The sequence below is a fragment of the Neodiprion virginianus genome, chromosome 6 (assembly GCF_021901495.1).
Source record: "Neodiprion virginianus isolate iyNeoVirg1 chromosome 6, iyNeoVirg1.1, whole genome shotgun sequence".
In the NCBI taxonomy this organism is placed as follows: domain Eukaryota; kingdom Metazoa; phylum Arthropoda; class Insecta; order Hymenoptera; family Diprionidae; genus Neodiprion; species Neodiprion virginianus.
In genome coordinates, this window is record NC_060882.1 from 25,624,004 (window position 1) to 25,636,877 (window position 12,874).

At 34.3% G+C, this 12,874-nt stretch overlaps 1 protein-coding gene across 7 annotated transcripts in view; it reads right to left on the bottom strand.

Annotated features, from left to right (window-relative positions):
* Window positions 1–12,874, bottom strand: part of LOC124306756 (RNA-binding protein Musashi homolog 2-like) — a 135,051-nt gene that overhangs the window by 18,756 nt on the left and 103,421 nt on the right. For 2 of the 7 annotated variants that reach the window (XM_046767726.1, XM_046767727.1), the window contains exon 2: window positions 6,399–6,520. The exons of 4 other annotated variants lie outside the window; for them this stretch is intronic. The gene's annotated coding sequence lies outside the window, so the exon portion shown is untranslated. Of the gene's footprint in view, window positions 1–6,398; window positions 7,015–12,874 lie in introns of those variants that run through there. One more of the 7 variants, XM_046767725.1, reaches the window with a different exon arrangement.

Sequence of the window (12,874 nt, forward strand, 5' to 3'; positions counted from 1 at the left end):
AAACAATGTTAGATGATATTCAAATATTTTGAAATTTCCCGCCTAGGCGCCATATTGAATACTGCTACTGGTGCTGCTCCGAACAGCTGTTACGTCTTGATCCCGAGTCCAGTTGCAATATTTTTCAAAACATGTCAAATAATTTGTGTTAAATCGATTTATCAACTATTGCAATAATTAAATTTTGTCTTCATTATTTATATATTTATTAGCAACAAAATAATAATTATCATTTATTTTTATAGTATAATTGTTTAAAATTAGTGACATTATTCGAAATTTGTGGCGTTATTTAAAAGTTAATGAAATTGTTTCAAATCAGTGACATTATTGGTGGTGTAAATAAATAATAATGAATAAGTCTAGTACCGAAACAATTAAAAAAAAATATTTTAACGATATTTCATCTAGTGACGATGAAAAAAATTATACGCCCTTTTACCTTTAGATTGCCAAAATTTCGAATTCTTAAAGGTGAAAGGGCGTATAATTAAAGACATACGCCCTTTCACCTTTGGAATTTTTTTTTTTGATTTTAAGCTTAGAATATATCAACCACTTGATTGGCAATAAAAAAAAAAATTATACGCCCTTTTACTTTTGCAAAGGTAAAAGGGCACATAGATTGGGATGCGCCCTTTTACCTTTAGTCACGCGATATGTCCAGTAATTTTTTCCGGAGTAAATAAATGCGGCTACCTTTATTCGTTACTTATAACGGGCGAAGTATCAATTATCGAAAATAATCGTCGTAACAAAATATCGCAATATTACGATCAAGGTCGTTAGATTCCCTCCGCAATCACCGCGCGTGTTATATGTTCACAAATAATAGTGAAAGTGTTAACGATGAGTTTGTTTCAGGAAAATTGCTCAAAACTACCCTCGAGCCATATAGCAAATATAAATTGTAATTTCCGGGCTCGCTTGTGTATTGATTTCCTAAATTTTTTTTTTGTTTCCCGATCAATCGGTACTTTCAACCAGTATCTACCGTGAGTTTTTCTTCTTTCCCTTCTCTTACCAGGGTATCTTTACTATGATACGATATCGCAATCCTCTGAAAATTTCCAAAAATTGGTAGCCGATAAACTACAATTTTCATTATTTTCAAAATTTTACTCTAAAATCATCATTCGACGATCAATCATTGAATTCGCTCAGTTGCGTGGTTAAGTCTAAGAGGGTAAAAAAAAATTAAGAGACATTTTCTTTTTCTATGATTATTACACGTGTTTCGGAGGTAAAAAAAACAACAAAAAAACAAAAAAAAACCATCATATCTCACCGGCAAAATTCCTTAAAAATTGCATTTTTAACAAAATCCCGGCACAATTTTCGAATTTATTTCAAAGTACACGCTGTATCTTGAACGCTAAATTATTGACGCGTATTTCAATAAAATATTTGTTCAAAGAACCGAGTTCCGGGTTGAACGTACATAAATAATGGTTGTCGAGGTAAAACCGATGGCTGCTGTTCCGCAATGCAACTCAATTGCGACAATTTATGTAGACGCATGAATACAGCTACAGATATTAGGGAATGTCCGTGTATCAAGTGTCATGCACCGTGGCCCAGTGGAATGTCATCGGGAATTACAGTAATTAGCGAGTGTTGATTAGAAATTAGGTGCTGCAGCACCGAGTCGCAGATGCACCCGAGGTTCGTACGTACGTGTATCGATGAGTCCGTGTTGCGTGCGCGTGTGTTACCTTTTCAGAATCACCGACACTGTATTTTCGTCGTAGAAACGTAAAGGCGACGAGCCACCTCGTCATTTCACTTAATCCTGAATCAATGATTCGAACCGATTAACGATCTCGTTAGCGCGGTCAATTGAAACGGCATGCGAGAATTCCCCAAGTTCACGGATAATCAAAATTAACTCTGTGAAATACCGCCAATTAGTCGGAACAAAAATTCGTACCGTATAATATGTATAAGATAATTTCAAATCGCGTGCAGACCATAATTGAGGCACCCTAGGTGCTTTTCTCTCCATTTTCGTCAACCTTCTGTTTCTTAATTTTTAAGTGTTTAAATTAAAAGAACCGCGACACAGCGTTCGGAGAAATATTGAAATTGCGTGCATAAGATACAGGTGTGTATATATATATATATATGTATAAACACGGAACTGGGGGAAGATCTGCCGAGGCAAAGTGAAAAAAATTAAATAAAATCTTATCAAATCACTGGAATCAAAGAAAAACGAAGAGGGGGGGGGGGAGGGGGGCTTGACTTTGAGGAGAAGATGACGACCAGCAAATGGACGCGAGAAGGGCGAGGGTGAGGGGAAGTCGCAAACCACGGACGGTTTGTTCGAACGAACCGATGAAAGCCGGCTTTCATCCCGCGAGCGAATTACCAACTTCTAACAAAGTGTGTGTTGGTACCTATGTATAAACGTAGGTATTACGTAGGTATATACAGCGTGTAAGGTATATAATACAGACTCTACACATAGAGAGATAGCCGTTGGGATCTCTTTGAATTTTCGTAATGAGGCGGTCTCTTGGAGTTTCCTTGTGTTGTTGTTGTTATTATTATTTTCGTTTTCTTTTCAAGCACCATGAACTTGAACCCCGTCGGAGAGAATCAATTTAGTTTGCCTCGTAACGGGACAGGAACAAGTGTGGGCAGAAATTTGTTGTCACATGTTATTTGGAAGATATCGCTATTCGCGGACTAAAAATATACCCAAACATTATTCAACGAGCGATAAGCGAAATTGAAACGACGTATTAGTTTAATCTACTCGAGGAGTTCCTCCGATTAAACGATAGCCGAAAATCCAACGAGCCCGAATAATCGTGAGATACGAGAAAAGGTGAGAGGAGAAGATTGCGGTTGACGAGTGAAAATATCTCGAGCCAAGGAGTAATGAGTTTTGCGAAATAAGACGCGAAGATTAAAGGCTTTCAAAGACGCTGTCGGATATGCTGTGATCCGTTCTGAAAATTTAAAGCCATTAATTTATTCAAAGCGTCAAATAAGCTTCGTCGACTTTTACCCCTTACCCTACCCTTCTCACCGCGGCACGACTTGACTCCGACAGGCTGGCAGGTGGGAAAGAGGGATGGTGGGAAGGTGGGAAGGTGGGAAGGAGGGAAGGAAGGAAGGAAGGAAGGAAGGAAGGGAGGAAGGAAGGAAGGAAGCAAGTTGTGTACCGAAGCCAACCGATGAAGTAAGAAACAAGCCAAACCAACCCTTATACCCACCCAACTCACGCCAACCCCGAAGAAGTTTTAGGAAGGCTCGACTTGCTGTGCAATATTAAATCAGTGACGGTTATCCATACGCGTGTGTGTGTGTGGGTGTTTATATACATATAGAAGGGAGATTCGGGAAATTTCACTTTAATCTCTCGCGCAAGATATAACTTTCCTTTCCCGCCTCATCCACATCCCTGCTAATGCAAAATGAATCGGTTTAATACGTACCACCTCCACTTTTCGCCCCAAGGAATTTATAACCAACTCTACTTTTAGCCTCGATAGATATTATGTAACAATTTTTATTCTTTACCGTAATGTTGTTGTTGTTTTTATAACAAACATATCGTAACATTTTTTTCACTCTATTTCATTACAGCTACAGAGCTCGAAGAGTCTGATTTCGTTGAAAAATAATTAAACTTTCCTTCGTTCTATGTTCTACATGTTAAAATCCAACACAGAAACGAGATATCAAAATTCTTATTGTACACAACTTTTCTTTCTTTACTTTTTCACTCGTTATATGTACATATGCGTCGTCGGTAAATTCGCTCTTTGGTTTTTTTTTTTAATAGTCGGTTCTCGGTTTACGTTGACTTTTTCGTTTAATTAATAGACAGCAAATTTTCTCATCAAAGTGTAAACGGCGAGGTGGAAAAGAGATATAGATTTTCTAGTCTGTTTTCGACTTTCGTTTCTTTCGGGATACGATGCAGACGGTATACAGTCGAGACGATATTCGGCATTGATATATAATTTCCGGAAACGGCTTAATCAAGCTTACTATAAACTGAAATTCAAATATCATTTCTTTAGTGTATAATAAAAATATGATTTGGTACGTGAGGCGTAAGATGTTATACATACGATTATCAATCAACAGGTTACGAAGTTCTACAAAACACTAAGCTGACCAACAATATCATATATATGTTCAACTAAGAATATTCTCACCAAATTTTTTTTCTCCTCTTATTTTCTTATCTGCAATTTTGTCTAAGCGTATTAAGGCAGCATGAATCCACTCGTTAATTATGCAATTAATTATTTGCCTGCCGGACGGCGGTGAACATTGAAGCTTTACACATACATACGTATATATATATATCGTGTAATAATATCCGCATGCAATAAACCCAGAGACCTACGTGGTTAATTTCATCTCGTTATGTATCTATATATATAAATTTACGGGAGCTTTTTCTCAATTATTTTATTTCATCAATCCTCGTAAAGAAGTCAATTCGAGCCAATTATCAAATTATGTACCAAAGCGAAAAGTTCCACAGAATTTTTTTTCTCAAATGAAATCGAAACATTTACAACAATTGAAAATTTTTCAAGTATCCGTTAACAAGCATTGTTAATAAAGCTACAAAAAGTAACATTTCCTACAGATATTTTGAGCCGCTTTTAGCGATTGAGATTTTTTAACCACGGCTTATATATTATTATATAATCCATGGCAACGATCGACTTGCTTTACGATATTATAATCTTATCGTGAGAGCTACTCGTATGTTAATAAAAAACGTAAATTATTCATGATTCTTCTATAAAAATATAGGTTATTATATAATATATGATATTCGTACAGGCGTAAGACGGAAAACAAATTAGTAATGAGACGAAACGAAACACATAGCAATTTTCTATACATACGATTATTCAACATTAAGTAGTGACTATGTAATTTTTATAATTAATATACCCAAATAACGATATGTATTATATACTTCGAGTTACGTAGATGATAGATGATATAGATGACATTACAATACGCGTATTGCCAAATTTTCGTACAATTATATGTACCATGCCAGAGAGTTAAAAGACATTATATTTATAAACTATTGTTCCTCTTTTCTTCGTTAACAGTTACACAACCAACATATTATACTATAGGTGTATATATAATAGATTTATACAAATATATTAGATATTCCTAGGGAACCCAAAAAACTAATCCCAAAATCATCCGCTTTTTCTATAAACTCAACAAAGCAACGGGTGTGTGTGTGTGTGTCAAGTATTTACGATGAGTGGGAGGAACAAAATGCGAATAATATTGTTATTATATACTATGTAAGGTACGTGGAGTACGTATGTGTATGTATAATAATAATAATAACAGTAATGATAATAACAATAATAATAATAACAATAACAATACGATACATACGATACGGATATGCCAAGTATAGTGTACGTATGCGTGAAGACTTAAAATTTTAATGCATATATGTAAAAAAGACACCATAATGTGAGCATATCCAGTTGAAACTGGGTTAACACTTCTAACCTACATCTATAAGGTTAGACTAAAATAATGTAACTTCTAAGAGTTAGAGAGTTATGTTTAGTTGACATGATTGACCACGTTATCTGACCAATAACCTACGCTAATCGCAGATCGTGAAAATAACAATATGAAAGAGAAAAAAAATAAAAAAACAAATGAAAAAAGTCTCCCCCTCGCCAACGTTGGCATCTTGACAAATTGTGGGAAGAAGTGCGTTTTGCACAATTCAACGAGTATCGATAAAAAAATTTATGACAATAAGTCGATAAACGATGTGCGAATGATTCGACGTAACTGAAGCTAAGACTTTATAAAACGCGAAATGATCGGCGTTGCCGCTGATTAGAAGGGACAAGAAAAAAAAGCTGCACACCGAAGTACGTACGGTGTACGTAATAAATCCACTACTACGTAGTATATAAATGCATAGGTATAACAATAGTGTAACGGGTCAACAATGTCAAGTAAGTGATAATCCAACATTTATATAATATAATGTAGGTATAAGTATTACATCGGTGGTATTAATGAACAAATATAATACGTATAAACAGTTAAGGGAGTTCCATTTGTTCTTCTTTTCTTTTTTCTTTTTTTTTTTTTTTTTCCTTTTGTCCTCTCATCTGTTTTACTTTAGTTTTCAATCAAGTTATTACCATACAGTCCAAACCAACCAAATACGAGAGAGCGAGAGAGACAGAGCTACATAAAAGATGGATCTAACAAAACAAGAACAACAGCAGCTGCGAGACGGGAGAGCTGGACGAAAGTCGATTCGTCAGGCTCCCGCAGCTTTTTCTTCGCTATTTTTTATTTATTTTTTTTTCAAATCGTTGTACCGATTTTTCATTTTTTTTTTTTTTTTGTTCTTTTACCTGGAGGGGGAGTTGGAGGTAAGGACTGTCAGCGATGGTCCAGTTTTTGATTCCCGTCGCGGTCCAGCGGCATCTTACGACGCTTACGACGCCTTTCGATCCGCAGAAATGTAACCTGCCTCCTTGAAAAACATAATTCAATTCGTGATGAAGCATATCTTATAATATAATGTAATATTAAATCTCATTATTCAAACTCACTTCGTGAGTATTACTACGTATTATAGGCCTCTAATTCACATATTATATCTGTTTTTAATTGCAAGTCTTTTTTTTTTCTACGTGGAATTGTTTAGCATTAGTAGTAGTAGTAGTAGTAGTAGTAGTAGTAGTAGTAGTAGTAGTAGTAATAGTAGTAGTGGGTGTACAGATAATAATAACACTAACGGGATAAGAAAGAATTATTATACATGAATATAAGTATACAAACACTACAGAAATTTTCATATCCCATCCTTGTTTTCAATTCCGTTTTTTTTTCCATTCTTCTTTTCTATTTCATAGACATATTCGTTCTTCGAACCCTTAATATATTATGAATACGTATAACGCCATATATAATTAAGTATATTATAATGATATACGAGTGCAGAGTGATTAGGAGAGAAAGAGAGAAAGAGATAAAGAAAGAGAGAGAGAGAGAGAGAGAGAGAAAACTGGTTATCTTTTACCATCTCATGCTAGTAAAGTACATATAGGTATACATATATACATACATAATTATATATATATATATATATATATACACACACGTATATCCTTCACGTCCAACTATCTAAAAACTTGTGTGCTATAAGGACGGTTATACATATTATATGTTAGACGTGATAACAACTAATATCAACAACTCTGTGGAATTCAATCACTGTGAATTGAATTGTCTGATTTGCGATCGAGAATGTTTTTTGGAATACACGCGTCGAGACCATGGATCTTTGTTACTAGTTTTTATTTCTTTTCTTTTTTTCGATGAAATATTTCAGTCAAAAATACAATATTTCGAATACTTTTTATTGCCGGTTTCTTTTTTCCTGCAATTTATTTTCATTATATCACGGGTAATCAAATAATAACCTTTTCTGTTTTTCTTGAAAAGATTAAGGTTTCACATACGTATAATATTTAACCTTAGTTACTCACAAAACGTTCTTCATAATTACTTTACAGTGTTTAATTCGTACGCGAGGCTATACGTATATTTACTGAGCTACTGTACGTACGTTACGTGCGAAGTGTATACTGATACGTGACAAACTACAAAACTCAACAAAGTTGATACGTGAAAATGTATAAATTACTTTCGAAAAAGATTTCGAAAGAGACACGAGAAAATATTTATAGAAAGAAATCACGGCTTTGCCAATATGTGAGCGTTGATTCTATGATTATGTCGGAACTATCGATAAAATTGCTTAATATTAATACACCGAAGAGACTTTATACTTGGTATGTTTTTCGAAATAATGCAGGGTATGAAAGCGGATATAACGTTGAAAGCGAGAAAAACTTTTCGTAAAATTCTTGCGCCCATTTTTATACCGTTCCTAGTACAATCCTTACAAATTGAAAAAATTACTGTCAAAAATAATCGCAAGTTGATAAAATAACTTTTACCTATACGAAGCTGCGGTAAAAATATTCTTTACTTTTATATTTACGTATTATACTCGATTTTGCTGTTGTATAAAATACACGTAATTGTTTTATTTACATAATAATGCTACGTATGTGTTATCCTCATGTCAAATGTCTAATTTGTTCATAATGACAAGTAAAAGAAACAAACAAACGGTCACGAATGTACGATCTAACTTGTGATAAGTTAATTAACAAGCTACAAAGAACTACTGGCGCTAATAGTTAAACAAAAGTGGGCGTATTGTGTGCTTTGTTTTCTTTTTTTTATCTTCTTCACTTTCTTCATACGTATATCCAATTCATCCGTATCAAGGGTTTTTTTTTTTTTTTTGTGTTTTTACCTAATATATTCCGAACCCAAATTATTATCCGATTTCTCTCTCTCTCTCTCTCCCAATTTTTATCCTCAGTTTCTAAGAACGAACGAATGAATATAAATAGTTATAACTGAAACCTTTCGGTAAGCTTTCAAGTCTGAAAACGAAGGAAACAACAAACCCTTTCATCGCGTCTTAAATTGCAGGCTACATCGTAATATATAGTAAAGTATGTGTGATGTATAAGTACATGCTTTAGACACAATGTGTCTACTGTAAAATGTTCCTGCTGCACTACAGTTATAAGGTTTCGAGATAAAAGTTATCAAACGGAGTAAGAACAAGATTTAAAAAAAAAAAACTACGCGTTTTGGTTTCATTTGCAATGTTCTTTCTTCCTCATCTTCATCTTCTTGTTCTGTTTGTTTTTCGCATTCTTCTTCTTTTTCTTCCTCCTCCTCTTCTTCTTCTTCTTCTGTTTGTTTTTCGTATTCTTCTTCTTTTTCTTCCTCCTCTTCTTCTTCTTGTTCTTCTTCTTCTTCTTCTTGTTCTTCTTTTTCTTCTTCTTCTTCTTCTTCTTCGTCTTCTTTTTCTTCTTCTCCTCTGCACGTATATATTTTGTAACGAAAATGTGAAAGATAAAAGTCAATAATGAAAATAAAAAGAAGAAACATGGGCACACGCTTTCATTAGTTCCGGAATTCTGAAATATTTTCAATCGAAATATATAATAATTATTATTAATTTCACAACAATTTCAAACAACCTTAGAGTGCAGCGATGCAGAAAAATGTGTCGTCTGGTTATTAACATATTTGCTGTACAAATAGGTACTATTTCTAGGCAAGTGACATATATATATATATATATATATATATATATATATATATATATATATATATATATATATATATATATTATGTATAATACCTATGAAACTAACAATAAATAATATACCGTAAATCGAAACTACTCTGGCACGTGATTAAGGCATACCCATTACAATATATATGTGTATATATGCAGGTAGAGATTTATTACGAATACATATATGCACATATACAATACATATGTGATGTGAAACAATTAACCGACTATCTCTAGCTGGCAGCACCTATTTGGGTTACAAATGTAGATTGTTAGTAATATACAGCGATTAGCTCTACGTATGCACAAACAATTAATACTAGGGTGATATATAATAAATTATACCTGTGTGTATATGTATATGTATGTGTGTATATATATTGTGTGTGTGTATATATATACATATATATATATATGTATGATTCGTATTCTACAGTTTTACAAAGTTCCGAAATGACGTGTAGAATAAGATCCGTATTATGACTTGTTAACGAGGTGAAAAGCGTTACTAGACGAATTATGCGGAGAAATCGTTATTTTCGATTAAATGGATGATGTGACAAGTCGTGAGTTGAAAAACAAATAATAAAACTTGTCAAACAAGTGTGCGCGCACACTTTTTATAAAAACATACGATTATGATACTTCGTTGATCACTTTATTCCACCCGATTATTAATAAATTATTCAATTTTTCCGTAATGGAGACAGCAAAATCAACGCGACAAAGATAAATCTCACTGCTGATCGTTTACATATTGTTTCGATATATCTGCAGAATGATTAAACACACCGTGTACTATAATAATGGCGTTTCGAGGGACGTTCAACAAATTATAATCAACTCCGAGTAATGAAATAAATATACATACATATACGAGAAACAATACTACGTGTTTATGTGGTGTTATTAAATAGTTCGTCGTTCGTTAAATGATTATAAATATTATAGAGATGAGAAATTTGGTCACGTGCAAATTAGCCGCGGCTTTTAATAATCTTCTGAGTCACAGGAGAAAATAAATCGCGATGTTCCAACACTATCGATCGGTTTTTCCCCTTGTTCCATCGTATTCAGATATCAGATGCATATCAAGTGTTCACGCGACACAATAATAAACAAAATTACTTTTCCCCCGTTTTGATACAATAAAATAGATCGTGCATAGTCATCGGTGTTTACGATTATAGTCAGTGCGAATATTTACGGCAATAAATAGGTACAATAGTAATTGACCAAGAAAGAAAAAATCAATAAACATTATAAACACAAACGTTAGACTCTGTGTGCCTTATTCTATATATCTATACATACATATATACTATAATCTCAATCTATCGTGATGTATAAGCCCCAAGAATGGCGTGCTAGTATAATAATGATAATGATTCATAGAAATAATATAGATCTACACAAAATCTACTTCTAGACATCAAGATTAATTTGCTCTCTGACATATTGGATTATATCATCTATCGTATACATACATATATACATATGTATATTTATGTAAATATATATGCGTGTGTGTACAACACATATATTATACGGTATATAATATACGTATTACGTTATATGATACTGCAGTCACTAGATCTACGTTTTCGTGTAAATATACATATAATACGTATATAATAATAATATAGTTAATTAACAATATCAAAATATAATGAGGTATGTAAGACAGGTGGTGATATAATTAGGTATAGTGTTACTCGTATACAGCAAGCCAAGCTTTTCATAATTTTTACGCGTCATCGGTTATCCACAAATAGAAACGAAAATAGAAGACAGAAAAGTAAACGAAGAAAAAAGTATCCCACAGTTTTTCTCCCCGTCGTGATTGACGATTTTTCGAATCTTACACTCAATCGGTTTTCAGGTAAATTTAGGGGGGGGGGGGGGGGGGAAGAAAAAGAAAAAAAAACTAAACAGATTAAACCCGACGAAATATCCAGGAGATTTATCAAATTTTCACCACGGCGCATTGTTTCGGTTCAATTAGCATTGCATTGCTTTTCAATTCTCGGGGAACGATAGAAATGGGAAAAGGGAGAGGGGCGGGTGGGGGGTGAATTTCAATTAGCAGAGAACAATGTTAAATTGCATTCTCTCGTGGCGGTTAAACAGCTGAAAATCTCCTCACCACCCTCCCCAAAATAAATTCCTCGTGCAAAAATCTTCTTCTCGTTTCGACGTCATTTCAGGAACAAAGGTGCGATTAAATTCGATAACGTCTTTTTGGGTCCGTTAAAATATCGCGGTAGCTTTGAGCGGCGGCCGAAACGACGGAGGAATCGTATTGCAACGAATCGATCAATCCCGGTCGAACGAACGGCGTATTTGTTGCCCGCGGAGTTATAAATGTCGGTGTAATTAGTTGATTAACCGTAAAAACGCGGTCGAGAAACCTAACGATCGTCTCGCAGTGACGTTTGTCGAGGAAATTTCAAGAAGACTGAAGATGGTAACGTTAATGCAACGAAGCGTCGTGAAAAAAACAGTTGTTGTACAATTTTAGAACGACTTTGCAAAATATGAACTTGTTGCAATATTTTCTAGCTGAATTTTCTAAAATCCTCAGGTTTCAAGGGAAGTTTTTTTCTGAACAGGCGTCGTCGAAGTAACGTTACTAACTTGAACCTCAATAAATTTTACTTCTTTACGCGATACATACAATTGATGGTTTTTCACAATCGGTTATTCTATCATCATTTTTCTCGTTCTCTAATTAATTATTATCACGCTACGCTGTGTTTACTTGGTTGATTAATTATCATACCAACATAGGATGGTACGTAACGTGGTCTCAATAAAAACCTGGACGATGGAAGTGATGACGTTACATCAATGACAGCGTTTACTTCAACGATGAACGAACCTCGTTAAGCAAAAAATTAGAGAACTGGAACGTGGAACGTAATTTAGAGAAGTATGGATAGAGAAGGTTCAACCGTTGAAACTTTTCGAAGTAGCCAACAACTTATCTAGCACCAGAGTAGAATAAAACACGGGGTTGGTCAAAAACAACTTATCTCGTTACAACTAATGAAACATTACTTTCCAAACTTGTCTCTATATGTATATCTTTATCGCGAATATCGATATCAATCGGTATTTGTGCGGCAAGAAAATCGGCGTTACAAAAATGATTTAACTTTAATTAAATTTCCTCTACGTATATATGTACATTTGGGCATTTGTTTGAAAGGATGAACGCGCATAAAATAAAAACAATGAATCTTCGAGCACCGTTCAACGAACCACGACGTCGAGTGTTGCCAATTTTTCCCGAAGCATCGAATCGTTATTACTGGCTGTATTTTCGCGAAACGTTTGCAAAGTTTTTTCCAAGCCCGCGTAAATATCGGCAAATTTCTTATTTTTATTTTTTTTTTTCTTATTTCTAACGTTGGAAAAAAACTTCCAATACCGCCGTTTGCTGCAGAAATTGAAACTTATTTGTATCGAGTCATAGAATTGCGGAGTATCGCTTACGTCCCCCCTCCCCCCCCCCCCCCCTTCCTCAATTTTATTTCCACTTTTGCACATCTCGTCGTTTTTTCGATACCAAGCAGCCAGCATCTCCAGCAAGTCGCAAATAAATGTAAACTGTATCAGTGCATAGTTATCGAAAAGAAAAGAAAAAAAAAA